We start from the raw sequence: 10,000 nt of genomic DNA, 5'->3' as shown, positions 1-10,000 counted from the left end.
GTTGATCTTTGCCTCAATCGACTCGACTGTGCTACAGCTGATATCATATATCAGGAGAGGCCACGGGGGCTTTGGTATCAGCATGGACTGTAGGCACCACACTTTGTATTTGCCAGGAAGGCCACACTGGTCTATGATATGCAGGCCTTCTTCTGCTGTCTGCTTGGCTTCCATCCCTCTTTTTGTGTCTTTCAGGGACTCGTCATACCATCTTCCAAGGCTCTTGACTGGTTCATCTGACACCGTTGGAATGGCTTGGTTGGCTACAGTGAATGTAACTATTTCAGCTACCTTTCCTTTACGCAGTGAGAGGCTACGTGATTTCTTTGGTTTGAAGCTCGTCCAGCCGCTTCAATATTTCACGTCTCACAGCAGAATTTATATTCATTGGATATATATTCGTCTCACCGTATACTAAATCGTTTGGTGTTCTCATTTCAACTCCAGGAGAGAGAGAGAGAGAGAGAGAGAGAGAGAGAGAGAGTTACAGAGACAAGACAAGAGTGGGCCACTAACAAAAATATTATATAATGAATCAAATAGTGTGAACAATATATCAATGCGCATGTGACTCTTGCAAGCTCACACACACACACACACACACACACACACACACACACACACACACACACACACACACACACACACACACACACACACACACACACTTACACACATACACACACATTATCTCTCTCTCTCTCTCTCTCTCTCTCTCTCTTCTCCCCTCCATCAAACACATGCACGCGCGCATATACACACCTCCATACACGCTCGCGCGCTTAACACACAGGTCCAGCGACACACATCTGAATTTAGTGAAATGCAAAAAAATTTCACAGTCACACACACACACACACACACACACACACACACACACACACACACACACACAGAATCACAGAGACAAGACAAGACAAGACAAATTCTTTATTTCGAGAATAATAGATAAGCACTGTTGTGCTTTTTTTTTACATCCAGTCCCCGCCCTGAATAGGGTCTACACTACACAATATGTAATATATATATATGTTATATATATATATATATATATATATAGAGAGAGAGAGAGAGAGAGAGAGAATCAGCATTCTGATCAGTCCCTATGACGTCAACTGAATATAGTGGCTGAAAAAAAGAAAGAGAGAAGAAAAAGACAAGAAATCGACAAACCCAACAAACACTTCAGTAGTATAAGAGATGGGGGTTCTATATACAACTTTTTTGGGCGTATTAGCTTGTGTTAAGGCCCTCAAGCATAAAAAAAATTTAGTCAAAACCTGTGTATGTTGGAGTAATATGACCCTCAAGCATAAAAAAAAATATATAGTTAAAACAAGTTATATGTGTATGGAGAGCCAAATCACAAGATAAAAAAAAAAATATATGATGGTTGGATATGTGTATGGGGGAGCGAAACGGTCATGGGGGTTCTATATACAACCGACCCCAGCCCAAAACCGCGCAATACCGCCCTCAAGCATAAAAACGAAAAACCGGCTTAAATATGTGTATGGAGAGCCAAATGGTCCTTGGGGGGGGGGGGGGGGGGGGGGGGGGGGGGAGGAGTGGGGAGTGGGGGGGCGCGAGCACTTGTATGCGCCCGAAATCAGAGCGGAAAAAAAGTTAGGGTGAATTGATTTTCGGCGAGTTCCACTGCACAAAGTCTGGACCACAGCCAATTTTTTTTTCCACCAATATTGGAACATAGCCAATTTCTTCCACGAGCGTCGACCAATTTTTTTTTTTTCTGGCACGATGCCAACAAATTTCCATTTGAACAAAAGGATTTCTATTGTATATAGACGAAAATGGTTTGGGCGAAAACATATATGGAAGAAATGTACAGTGCAACCTACAAGAACATGGGCATTCGATGTGCCAAAAATGTAGCAATCCATCTATTGCTAGAAAATACCTACGAGAACAATCTCGTGCCAGATATTTCCAATGTGGACTATCTAGCAAACAACAAAGGTAGAACAACTCTACAACCTCTAGAAGGTCTTCCAACTTTTGTAGACGATTTGTATGTATATGGCTATTTGCGACAAAAAGAGTGTATGTATGTCGGTGGAAAATTGCTGTGTGGCAACGACGGATCCGCAAAAAGAATTGTATCTAGAATTTCGACTGCAATATGTGGACTTGTGGAAAAACAAAGTATACAAACTGCCATATCGCAGACAATATCTATGCAGGCAGACTCCAAATCTAGCACAATACGCAGTACAGTACAAAGAATAGAAAAAGACACGAATGCAAAAGCAAGAAAACGTTGGGAGACTATATATGCAAACGAAAAGCCATATGGTATATTTGTTGCAAAAATTGATGTGTCCGAAATTGCAATACAAGACCTACACAAAATATTGCCAATGCTAGAAGAACAGCTGCTAGGACATGGGTATGGTATATATTCTATAGACTATACAAGAGATTTTTCTGGTACACTCGATAGACAAACACTAGTAGACTATCTTGTAGAAGAACTAGACTATAGAGGACAAGGCGACTTTGCAAGTGCTATTGCTTGCGATGCACCAACAATACTAGACAATACAGATAGTGTTGGCAAACATGTATGTACATGGATATCCAAACACAATGGCTATACAATGCGAACAAAACTATACAACAAAATAGTATCCAATTTCGAGGCAGGAGAAGTACGAGAACAATTTGGTGGACATCTAGCAGACTATGTAGACTGTCCAAACGAGCATCTTCGAAAAACATTCTTGCATCCAGATGTACAAAAGAGAGGCTGCACTAGAATAGAAGTATCTTTGTATGCTTGTAGCAATCGTACTCCAGAAAAAGGAGACGAACTAGTGGAAAACGTATTGGAGATAGTTTCGCCACAAGATAGACAACTGTTTGTAGAACAACCAGCAACCCAACAATGGCAGAATATTGCAAGCGTTCTAGATCGTTGTTTTGTTCTTGGCGATAGACCAAATTCCACAATATATGTATGTTGGTATGCACATACTAGAACAAAGAGAATATCTGGCATTCGTGTATCTCCAACAGCTGCAACAGTGGAAGACGACAAAAAATGGAATATCGCTGTAGAATGGGCTATATGCGATTTTGGATTTCGCAATTGTCCTATCTTCCACATCGATATTCTAGCTGCAGACAACGATGGTATACAATACACCAAACTACGTTGCTACACAAAAAATGCGAAAACAATACTAGCAGCATGTAGGAGACCAGTACAAATACACAAAGATGCACCAAGTCCATATATTCTTCTTCCACCAACAAATATAGTAGAATGGGAATGGCGTACACACAAATGTAGTACTATTGGAAAAGAGAAATCTGCATACAGTGTTGTGGAAGTTCCACACAGCAGAGAGTTCTCCACTCTATCCACCCGAAATCGAGAAAAAAGACTACAAGACATAGAAGAGTGTATGGCAGTAGAAAATTGGAAAAAAGATGCATGGAACTATCTAGAACAAAAGCAAATAGAATACCAACAGAATATAGAACATAGAAAACAAGAGCTGGAACAAATACAAGAGTATATACTAGAAAACGAGAGACTCCTTGCTATTTCGAATAGTGTTCGAGAAGTTGTAGAAACAATCCTTTCCAAACAAGAAACCAAAAAAGTGGCAAATATAGCAGACAAAGATAGAATATGGTCCATACTCGGCTATAGGTTGCAAAAAGACAAGACAAATAGAGAATACTATAGAATAGTACTTGGAGCAAAAGATACAGAAGACGTTGTTGCTGTATGGTCGACCAATGGACTACAAAAGTTGTTGTCTGCTGCAGAAAAGTATGTGGAAAAGAAAAAAGACAAATTCGAAAGAGAGCTGTGTTGGTTTCCAAGAGAGGCATGGGAAATAGGATTTTGTAGACCTATCCAATACAACAGCAAACTAGAAAAAAGTAGAAATGGACTAGATATTCGTATACAACCAGCCAAAGAGTTCTACAAAGACAAAGAGACTATACGTTGGAATCCTATAGACGTTGTAGTAGCACCCGACCTTGTAGAACTTCCATCTCTACAAGAAATAGCACTAGAGAAAGAATACGACAAACTAGAAATAGATACAAAACGAGAACTACAGGAAACAGTTGCACCAAATTCGAAGCAACAAATACGAATACTAGACATGCCACCTGGTACCTACATTTGCAAAAAATATGCAACTACAATGTACAGAGGAAACAACCGAACTGTACTATTTCTAGTCCCCAAAGGAGACGACGGAGAACCTACTACAGACGAAGAACATCCAGTATATGGACATTTCCTAGAGAAAGAAATAGAACGCATTGGTGGAACACTATACAAAACAAAAAGTCCACTACTGTGCTATATTGGAGTAGAAAAAACAACTCCACAACGCAAAAAAGATAGAATAGTATCTATTGTGGCAACAACCTGCGAAGATTGTACAGACTAGCATATTCTTCCACCTGGCAGACAAACATAGTATTTCCCACAATATGCAACTGCATATCGTTTCTTGTTGTATTTTCCAAGAATGTGTGGTGCTGGATCTACATGCTCTGCAGCATATTGTTCTATTTCTCCATCGTTTTCTGTGGAGAAACACATTTTTTGTGCACTATTGTTGTAGCGCTGTTCTTCTTTTGCAAATTCTTCGAAGTCGAAGTGTGGAAAGTGTGGTGGATCGAATAGGATAGGCATTTTCTATATATACAATATATACAAATAGAAAAATATCCCAATACAAAACATACTACACCCACGAATTGCAGACAAATAGTACAATAGATTCTATGCTCTCCTATTCCATTTCGAAATAGTTTCTAGACGTTGTTGGAATTTCTCCAGGTGTCTTCTTTGCAGGATGGACAAATTGTCGATCTTCTTCGGGTATGTAGCTGCAACAATCGTACAATACACGCTTCTTTGTAGCTTTCCATGTTTTGTACAACAACTGGAGAAGAAGGAAATAGAGACCAAATCGACCCTAGGTAGTACAAGTCTACCACTTTGTACAGAGTGGAAAAAAATACTAGAAATAGAACCAGGACAATATATTTGTAGAAAGTATGCTGTAGGCGAATATCGCAAAAAAGAGAAGTATATATTGTACATTGTTCCAACAGACAACAATGGTATTCCATCTACAGACATAGAAATGCCAGTACACGGCTATTTTCTCGAAAAAGAGATAGAACGGTATGGTGGCAGAGAAATGCTCGAAACAACCAATGTTGTGTAGAGTAGGAGGAGAGAAGACAAATCCACAAAAAAAAAAAGAAAGATAGACTATTCTATATAGTAGCATCTATCGAAGAAAACTAGAATATACGACCACACTGGTAGCAGAGATATGGTTCGCCACAATAGGCAACAGCGAGAAGTTTCTCTTTTTTCTTTCGAGGACATTCTCCCAATATACGAGGAACAGGATCTGTATGTGTCTTTGCTAGTTCTACTACCTTTCTATCCATATCGGCTGGAGAGAATTGTATACTGTCTGTATACTCTTTTTTTGCTTTCGAAAACTCTTCAAAGTCGAATCTTGGAGAACAAGGTGGATCGAATACTATTGGCATTGTCCTATATATACAATATATACAATATACAAATAGAAAAATATACTACATCCACGAATTGCACACAATAGACTCTATGCTATCCTATTCCATTTCGAAAGGGTTTCTAGACTTTGTTGGGATTGTTTCTTTGGCAATATCTCCAGATGTCTTCTTTGGGAGATGGACAAATTGTCGATCTTCTTCGGGTATGTTCCAAACACCATTTTTCTTTGTAGCTTTCCATGTTTTGTACAATATAGAACCAACTGCAAGTGCAATTGGTAGAATATAGCATGCAGTGTTGTATACACAAACGCTATTTTGTATCTGTTCCAACAAAGATTTGGACTCTTCCACTACGTCTTCTCGTATTTGTTCTACAATGTTGTCCTCTTCCTCTACATCCAACAAAGATAGTATTTCTATGGACATATCTTTGCTTTCTTGTAGTAGAATATTGTTTTGTTCTATGCGAGTATCTATATTTTGCAACAGTTTGTACAAATCGTCTATGCTTTTCTTTTCTGCATTGTCCTGCACTACAGGCAGAACACTGTCTGCATCCTTGTTTGTATTTTCCGGTACTACAGGCAAAACATTTTTGTTCTTTGCCTCTCGCCATATTTTGTACAATCTATTTGTACCAATACCAAATTTCTTTTTGGCATCCTCTGCAGACATTCTGCCATGCAGAGATTCTATTTCTTCTATTTCTTCGTGCGACAAATCTTTCTTCCGTGGCATATTCCTATATTTTCCTACCCACATTTGTCCAAAAGACTAGGAAATACCAGGATTCCTGGAAAAACTAGGAAAATGCTATGCAATTGCAATACATCCTAGGAAAGTGCTGTGCAATGCTATACAAATGCTATACAAATGCTATACAAATGCTATACAATGCTATACAAATGCTATACAAATGCTATACAATGCTATACAAATGCTTCGCACTTTCCTAGGATGTATTGCAATTGCATAGCATTTGTATAGCATTGTATAGCATTTGTATAGCATTTGTATAGCATTCTACAGCGATATTCCATTTTTTGTCGTCTTCCACTGTTGCAGCTGTTGGAGATACACGAATGCCAGATATTCTCTTTGTTCTAGTATGTGCATACCAACATACATATATTGTGGAATTTGGTCTATCGCCAAGAACAAAACAACGATCTAGAACGCTTGCAATATTCTGCCATTGTTGGGTTGCTGGTTGTTCTACAAACAGTTGTCTATCTTGTGGCGAAACTATCTCCAATACGTTTTCCACTAGTTCGTCTCCTTTTTCTGGAGTACGATTGCTACAAGCATACAAAGATACTTCTATTCTAGTGCAGCCTCTCTTTTGTACATCTGGATGCAAGAATGTTTTTCGAAGATGCTCGTTTGGACAGTCTACATAGTCTGCTAGATGTCCACCAAATTGTTCTCGTACTTCTCCTGCCTCGAAATTGGATACTATTTTGTTGTATAGTTTTGTTCGCATTGTATAGCCATTGTGTTTGGATATCCATGTACATACATGTTTGCCAACACTATCTGTATTGTCTAGTATTGTTGGTGCATCGCAAGCAATAGCACTTGCAAAGTCGCCTTGTCCTCTATAGTCTAGTTCTTCTACAAGATAGTCTACTAGTGTTTGTCTATCGAGTGTACCAGAAAAATCTCTTGTATAGTCTATAGAATATATACCATACCCATGTCCTAGCAGCTGTTCTTCTAGCATTGGCAATATTTTGTGTAGGTCTTGTATTGCAATTTCGGACACATCAATTTTTGCAACAAATATACCATATGGCTTTTCGTTTGCATATATAGTCTCCCAACGTTTTCTTGCTTTTGCATTCGTGTCTTTTTCTATTCTTTGTACTGTACTGCGTATTGTGCTAGATTTGGAGTCTGCCTGCATAGATATTGTCTGCGATATGGCAGTTTGTATACTTTGTTTTTCCACAAGTCCACATATTGCAGTCGAAATTCTAGATACAATTCTTTTTGCGGATCCGTCGTTGCCACACAGCAATTTTCCACCGACATACATACACTCTTTTTGTCGCAAATAGCCATATACATACAAATCGTCTACAAAAGTTGGAAGACCTTCTAGAGGTTGTAGAGTTGTTCTACCTTTGTTGTTTGCTAGATAGTCCACATTGGAAATATCTGGCACGAGATTGTTCTCGTAGGTATTTTCTAGCAATAGATGGATTGCTACATTTTTGGCACATCGAATGCCCATGTTCTTGTAGGTTGCACTGTACATTTCTTCCATATATGTTTTCGCCCAAACCATTTTCGTCTATATACAATAGAAATCCTTTTGTTCAAATGGAAATTTGTTGGCATCGTGCCAGAAAAAAAATTGGTCGACGCTCGTGGAAGAAATTGGCTATGTTCCAATATTGGTGGAAAAAAAAATTGGCTGTGGTCCAGACTTTGTGCAGTGGAACTCGCCGAAAATCAATTCACCCTAACTTTTTTTCCGCTCTGATTTCGGGCGCATACAAGTGCTCGCGCCCCCCCCACTCCCCACTCCTCCCCCCCCCCCCCCCCCCCCCCAAGGACCATTTGGCTCTCCATACACATATTTAATCCGGTTTTTCGTTTTTATGCTTGAGGGCGGTATTGCGCGGTTTTGGGCTGGGGTCGGTTGTATATAGAACCCCCATGACCGTTTCGCTCCCCCATACACATATCCAACCATTTTTTTTTTTTTTATCTTGTGATTTGGCTCTCCATACACATATAACTTGTTTTAACTATATATTTTTTTTTATGCTTGACGGTCATATTACTCCAACATACACAGGTTTTGACTAAATTTTTTTTATGCTTGAGGGCCTTAACACAAGCTAATACGCCCAAAAAAGTTGTATATAGAACCCCCATCTCTTATACTACTACTTCCAATAACAGAACTTAGAACTCCAAATGTTGTTGTTTTTTTATATATAAGATTTAGGATTTTAGGCATGGCCTATTCTGTCACTCTCTCCTTCCTAATCTACATGCATTGCAGATAGCGCACAGATATAAGAAGGAAAGAGAAGAAAGATTAAACAAAAAAACACTTAGTGCGTAGAAGGACATACATGACGGAGAGCACACACACACACACACACACACACACACACACACATACACACACACACACACACACAAACAAACAGATATATATATATATATATATATATATATATATATATTGATGGATGGGAGAGTGAGAGGGGGGGGGAGAAGAGAGAGAGGGAGAGGGGAGAGAGGGGGAAGAGAGAGACAGAGAGAGGGAGAGACAGAAAGAGAGAGAGAGGGAGGGAGAGAGAGAAAGAGGGAAAGAGAGATAGAGATGGAGAGAGAGAGAGAGAGAAAGGGAGAGAGAGACAGAGAGAGAGAGAGAGAATCAACGTCCTGTTCAACCCATATAATGCCAACCAAACTCAAAGAATATAATATGATAAATAGATAAGTAAATAAGCCATATAAGAAAAATGATAATACATAAATATAAAAAAAGATATTTGAATATATAGATTGATCAACGGACAAATAAACCGACAATAAGCATACAACACACATATAATGGAAATGTATATATCCCTTCACCCCCCTCTCTCTCCCTTCCCCACTCACCTCCATCCCCCTTTCCCTCCCTTCCCCACTCCCCTCCATCCCCTTCTCCCTCCCTTCCCCACTCCCCTCCATCCCCCTCTCCCTTCCCCACTCCTCTCCATCCCCCTCTCCCTCCCCCCTCCCTCCCTTCCCCACTCCCCTCCATCCCCCCCTCCCTCCCTTCCCCACTCCACTCCATCCCCCTCTCCCTCCCCCTCTCCCTCCCTTCCCCACTCACCTCCATCCCCCTCTCCCTCCCTTCCCCACTCCCCTCCATCCCCCTCTCCCTCCCTTCCCCACTCCCCTCCCTCCCCCTCTCCCTCCCTTCCCCACTCCCCTCCACCCCCCTCTCCCTCCCTTCCCCACTCCCCTCCATCCCCCCTCCCTCCCCCACTCCCCTCCATCCCCCTCTCCCTCCCTTCCCCACTCCCCTCCATCCCCCTCTCCCCCACTCCCCTCTATACCCCCTCCATCCCTTCCCCTCTCCTCTCCACCCCCCCTCCCTCCCTTCCCCTCTCCTCTCCATCCCCCTTTCCCTCCCTTCCCCACTCCATACCCCCTCCCTCCCTTCCCCTCTCCTCTCCATCCCCCTTTCCCTCCCTTCCCCACTCCCCTCCATACCCCCTCCCTCCCTTCCCCTCTCCTCTCCATCCCCCTCTCCCTCCCTTCCCCACTCCCCTCCATACCCCCTGCCTCCCTTCCCCACTCCCCTCCACCCCCCTCTCCCTCCCTTCCCCACTCCCCTCCATACCCCCCTCCCTCCCTTCCCCACTCCCCTCCATACCCCCCTCCCTCCCTTCCCCACTCCCCTCCATACCCCCTCCCTCCCTTCCCCTCTCCT

The sequence above is a fragment of the Babylonia areolata genome, chromosome 26 (assembly GCF_041734735.1).
Source record: "Babylonia areolata isolate BAREFJ2019XMU chromosome 26, ASM4173473v1, whole genome shotgun sequence".
NCBI classification, from domain to species: Eukaryota; Metazoa; Mollusca; class Gastropoda; order Neogastropoda; family Buccinidae; genus Babylonia; species Babylonia areolata.
The sequence above is the reverse complement of the archived record's forward strand: the minus strand, read 5'-3'. Positions refer to the sequence as shown.